At 34.6% G+C, this 6,349-nt stretch overlaps 1 pseudogene; it reads left to right on the top strand.

Moving 5' to 3' along the window:
- The first annotated feature begins 1,191 nt into the window (after positions 1-1,191).
- LOC142635941 (zinc finger BED domain-containing protein RICESLEEPER 1-like) lies at positions 1,192-5,656 on the top strand (annotated as a pseudogene).
- Positions 5,657-6,349: the final 693 nt, after the last annotated feature.

Here is a 6,349-nt window from a genome sequence, read left to right on the forward strand (position 1 = left end):
GGACCTCTTTTGGGAGGTGCTTTACTAGAAAAGCATTTTTACCCAAAATAGAAAACCGGTTGAGACCACTTAATGCAAGCTAGATGGATTGGTAGAGATAGACCCGAGGTTTTATCCTTCAAATGGGAGAGGGAGGCACACAACAGAATAAAATGTATAAGAGTTTGTTGTGGAATAGGTAGTGGAAGAGAAAGAAAACAATGCACATGCTTAGAGGTAGTGGAGCTTGAACCCATATGGTAAGAAGGGTAGAGGGCACCTTTGAAGAGTATTTGCAATGGACAAAAATGGTTAGTGAGCAACAAGGGTAACAAAGAGAAAACCACGTAAGCTTGATTTAGTATAAATAAAAACAGTACCCATAAGAGGAAAGGGGAGAGCGACTAAGGCAATTAGAACTGAGAGTTGAAAAGGAAAGAAAAGAAAAAAAGAAAGACTGATGTAAGACTTAGAAAGATAGAAAAGTGCATGCAGTAAAAACAACATGCATCAATAGACAATCTTTTCCCTCCCTTTCGTAATAAACCCGCTCTTTATAATTGCATCCAAATGAAAAGTAGCTGCTTCAACTTAAATTAGCTGCTTCAAACCGATTGAACCGACACAAAATTTTCGGTTTCTATTTTATAATATAAAAAACCGAATATTTCGATTCGGTTTTCGGTGGCAATTTTTTATACATCAAACCGACCGAACCGAACCAAAATATTATTATATATTATTATTTTATATTTTATATTAAATATATAATATAATATATATTTAGTAAGTGACATGCTTCGGCACTCAGCTGGGGCAGGCAACTTTGTGTTGGGCCTCCACCATATTGGGCCTGCACCTGCATCATTTTATTCACAAGCCAATGGGCCTTGTAGATCAGTCATCAAAATTTCAAGTGATTCAAAATTGGGCCTTGACTGATCCGGCCTAGCTTTTTTTTTTTTGTTTGATACTTTGATAAGTGATCCGGCCTATAATTAAAATAAAACCCATTAGATTAATTACCTATAATTAAACTAAGTAAATATCTAATGATTCTAATTAAACTAAAACTAATTACACTATAAAATCAAAAGTTGAAAATCCTACCCTACATACCCCACATTTTTCACTTAGAGTCTCACACTTTCCACTCTCTCTTCTCTTCAGCCGTCACTCTCCATCTCCAAAATAGACACTTAGACAGCCTCCATGCCCACAGTGAGCCTCCATTCAGCCTTCACTCTTCGAAACAGACAGCCTCCAGCCCTCCACGTTCAGCCCTCACTCTTTCTCACGTTCAGCCCTCCCCACGCCGGCTTGATCATCGGCTTCTCATCTCACAGTGAGTCTCCATTTTGAAAATCTCTTTACCCTTTGACCCTCTCTCTGTTTTGTGTTTTGGTTTTTGAAAATAGTGATTCTGTTTTATAGTAACAACAAGATGTTTAGTTTTTCAAGTATTAATGTTTTATATGCAGATAAAGTTAGGGTTTTGAAAAAATTGATAACCCATGTGTTAAAGTTAACTCAGCTGATTGCCTTTGTCTCATGTGCTCGTTGAAAAGCTCAATAAGCCCCTCTCTGTTTTGTATTTTGTATTTTGTTTAATACTTAATCAATAAAGTTAGGATTTTTAAAATACTAAATCAATAAAGTTAGGGTTTTTAAAATACCGAATGTCTGAATCTCTATTTTGTAATCAAGATGTTTATTTTTTCAAGCTTTATATGCGAATAAAGTTGGGGTTTTGAAAAAATCGATAACCCAAGTGCTTGGCTACTTATGCTAGTTGTTTTTTTTTTTATTAAAGTTAGCTGATTGCCTTTTTTATAAAGTTAGCTGCTTTTTTATTTATTTATTATTGATATATTTTTGTTTATTGTTGTTGACATGTTGTGAATCTGTGACTGTGATGTTGAGTTGTTATTTTTTAATTGATGTTACAGATTTGAAAATCAATTACCCCATGTGCTTAACTGTGATGTTGGTGTATTTGTTAGTAGTTGACTGTGATGTTGGGGTATTTGTTTATTATTACCTTAATGTTGATGTGTTTATTATTATCTTATTGAGGTGTTTATTGTCAGCTTGTTGCTATATACTAGAGTCCCTTTCCCCCTTTTTTTTTGTTGCTGACTTTTATTGTGTTATTGTTTTATTGTTATTGGCGTTAAATTTTTATTTTTTATTTTTTACTTTTTATAGTTGCTGACTTATTGTGTTTTATTTTTTATTGTAGATGAATGAGACAACGGAAATCCCAGAGGGTCAAGACCTTGAAGCGGGTCAAGGCACAACCAATGTGCATGAAGACAAAGGCAAACCCCCACTCCCACCAAATGCAGGTAATACTGGTAAAAAAAGATCTTTTGTTTGGGGTCACTTCACTATTATTAAAGGGGGGGAAAAACCTAGGGCAGCTTGTAACTACTGTGGCACAACCTATGCTTGTGACACTAAGCAAAATGGCACTACAACCATGAGAACTCACATACAATCACAATGTTTGAAATATCCTTATAGGGAAGACAAAAAAAAAAAAACCAATCAACCCTAGCATTCAAACCTAAAGAAGAAGGAGAAAGTAGTGGTAAACTAGTGCCTTGGGTGTTTAATTTTGAGGAATGTAAGATAGCATTGGCAGAGATGATTGTTTTAGATGAGCTGTCTTTTAGGTTTGTGGAGGGTTATGGTTTTAAGAGGTTTATGTCCAAAACCCAACCTAGGTTCAATCTCATCCCTAGCCGCCACTACAAAAAAAAGGTTCTATAGCCGCGTTTTAAAAACGCGGCTATAGCTTAGAAAAACGTGGCTATAGCCCGATTTGGCCTATAGCTGCGTTTTTTTAGGCCGCGTTTTCAACCGTGGCCTCAAATCCGTAACTATAGGGCTGAGGGGTCTATGGCCACATTTTTTTAAACGCGGCTATAGGACCGGCCCAATGGCCACGTTTTTATAAACGTGGCTATAGCACATACTCTAGCCACATTTGTTAAACGTGGCTATAAATCCTCAACCTATAGCCGCATTTAAAAAACGCGGCTATAGACCCTTATATATATATTTTTTTTTAAATTTTGATTACCAAAAATTAATTTTCGGTAATCAAAATTTTTAAAAAAAAATTAAAATTAAAATTTTTAAAATTAATGCTTTCAAACTTTAAAATTTTAATTTTAATTAAATTAAGAAATTCAAAACCACAATACGTACCCAGCAAATTCAAATTCAGACAAAAACCCAGAAAATTTCAAAATTAATCAAACACAACATGCCCACAATACAAACACAAGATGCTCTAAAATACAAGAAAACAGTGCAAGAACACAAACAGAACATCTCCTTCAACAAAAGTACAAGCTCAAAAATACAAAAATCCCTATAACAGAAACAGGTCCAAAAAGAGTCCATATGCTCAAACCCAAAATTAATCAAAGCACAATCAAACAAAAGAAAATAATTTTTGGCCATGGGTTAGAGAAAAATAAAGCAAACAGAGGTCATTTTTTGAGGCACTTTAGCTTCATTGATTTAAAATTTTCAAGTCTATACCAAAGAGAGACTTAACCTTCAAATCTACTATAAAGAGAGACAAAGTTAAAGGGAACAAAAATGAACAAAACTCAAAGAACAATGAACAAAACCTCATATTTTCACAAACCCATTCATACAGCATCAGTGGGAAAAAGGGATTAACAGTGTGGGTCAGCACTTTTTGGATCTCCAGCAACATAGATCGATGACAACATGCACATATGAGAGAGAGATTGAGAGAGTTGTAAGATTTTGGAATGAGAGAGCTTTTTTTTGAATGACTGAGAGAACTGCCATTTTTTCTTTTGACGAGAGGCAGTGTTTGAGATTTCTTAATTTGAAATCTTCAGACTTTTTTTTTTTTTTTTGGGACAGCTTACTATATGCCATAGAATATTCTAAGAATATTCTATGGCATATTCTATTTTTTTTTTTTACGCTGAAGTCGGTCAGTCAACTTAGTAGTTTTTTTTTTGGGTAACATTTTGGAATATGCCATAGAATATTCTATGGCATATTCCATTTTTTTGTTTACGCTGAAGTCGGTCATTCAGCTAGTTTAGTTTAGTTTTTTTTTTTTTTTTTAATTTTTATGGAACATTTTGGAATATGCCATAGAATATTCTATGGCATATTCCATTTTTGTTTACGCTGAAAGAAACCCATCTGAGTTTTTTTTCCTATAGCCACGTTTTTAAAAACGTGGCTATAGGTCCTCCTTTAAATAAATAAATATATTTGGCTGGACCTATAGCCACGTTTTTAAAATGTGGCTATAGGTCCTCCTTTAAAAATATATTTAAATAAATAAATATATTTGGCTGGACCTATAGCCACGTTTTTAAAAACGTGGCTAAAACTACTTACAAACGTGGCTATAGACTTAACTCATAGCCGCGTTTTAAAAAAGCAGCTATAGGTTAAGTCTATAGCTGCATTTTTTAAAAACGTGGCTATAGGATAGCTATAGCCGCGGTTTTGCAAACGCGGCTAAAAAAAACGTGGCTATAGACCCGCGTTTTTTGTAGTGCGCACAACAATTGCCAAAACTTGCTTTAGGGTGTTTTTAGATGAGAAACAAAAGTTGACAGAAGCCCTAAAAAAGCAATAAGTCTGCCTTACCATGGATACATGGACATCTGTTCAAAATTTGAACTACATGGGTCTCACTGCCTATTTTATAGATAATGATTGGAAAATACACAAGAGAATTATTAGTTTTATTTCAGTGGAAAATCACAATGGTGAAACACTTGGGAAGGCAGTTGAGATGTGTTTACTTGATTGGGGGATAGACAAGATTTTAACTATTACAGTTGATAATGCTGCTTTTAATAGTGAGCTGATTTCTTTTATTCAAAAAAAGACTAAGCATAAGAAGGCAACAATTTTAGGGCATAAATACTTGCATGTGAGGTGTAGTGCTTATATCTTGAACTTAATTGTTCGTGAAAGGTTAGTTGAAATGGATGAGACAATAGCGAAGGTGAGAAATTCTGTACGATATGTGAGATCATCTCCACAAAAACAAAGCACATTTAAGTTATGTGCAGAGAAGGAGAAAGTTGAGTTCAAAGGTCAGTTGTACTTAGATGTGCCCACTAGGTGGAACTATGCCTATATTATGTTGGAAAAGGCTGATAAGTATCAAAAGACTTTTGAGAGATTGGAGGAAGAAGATCCAAATTATCTTATGACAATTAGAGAGGAGGAAAAGGAAGATGGAAATGATATACATGAGGTTGCTTGGGGAATGAATGATGTGGATTGGGAAAAGATTAGGATCTTTCCGAAATTTCTTAAAATTTTCTATGATGCAACCTTGCAGTTTTTTGGTTCTAATTATGTCACTAGCAATTCTTTCTTTTTGGATCTCATGTCAATTCATGACACAATTGACTTGGAGTATGAAAAAGATAGTTATTTGTTAAAAAAAATGGCTAATTACATGAAGATCAAATTTGAAAAGTATTGGGGGAACTTTGATAATATGAATCACTTGTTGTATGTAGGGTTAGTTCTTGATCCTCGATACAAGATGTGGTATCTTAAGTACTGTTTTGGTACTTTGTATGAGAACCAAAAGGCTGTTGATATGACAAAAAGAATAAAGGCTAGCTGTTTTGATGGATTTGTATAATGCTTATGCTTAAAATCAAGTGGGGAGTAGTAGTGTTAGTGCTGCTGCATAAGCCCAAGGCCAAAAACCAAGTGGATCAATGGAGAGAGATGATTCTAGTGTGGTTGATACGAAGGCAATAAGGATGATGGGATTTAAGGAGCACTTGAAAGGTATTGATTCTTCAAATATCAAATTAGAGGTTGATAAATACTTGTTAGAGAGTTGTGAAGATGTCTTTGATGATAATTTTGATATTTTGGCTTGGGGGAAGGTTAATTCTCCACGATACCGTGTGCTTTCAAGAGTTGCACAACATGTTCTTGCAATTCCGGTATCCACTGTGGCCTCAGAATCTGCCTTTAGTACGATTGGTCGTGTCCTTGATCCCTTCCGGAGTTCATTGTCTCCACTTATGTTAGAAGCCCTCATTTGTGGTCAAAATTGGCTCCGTCCTTCATCGGCTCCAACCTGCCTTCGTGCCGCCATAGATGATGTTGAGGAGTTTGAAAAGCTTGATGGAGGTATGACTATTATTTGTAATATTAAAAAAAATTTAATTTCTATTTCTTTATTTATTAAAAAAAATTATGCATGTCTATTATTATTAAAAAAAACTGCATGTCTTGGATTCTTGGCATATATATTGTTTTATTGTACAAGTGACTTTTATGTTTTTTTCATTTTTTGTTTGTAGAACTTGTGGGTGATGCT

The sequence above is a fragment of the Castanea sativa genome, chromosome 5 (assembly GCF_040712315.1).
Source record: "Castanea sativa cultivar Marrone di Chiusa Pesio chromosome 5, ASM4071231v1".
NCBI classification, from domain to species: domain Eukaryota; kingdom Viridiplantae; phylum Streptophyta; class Magnoliopsida; order Fagales; family Fagaceae; genus Castanea; species Castanea sativa.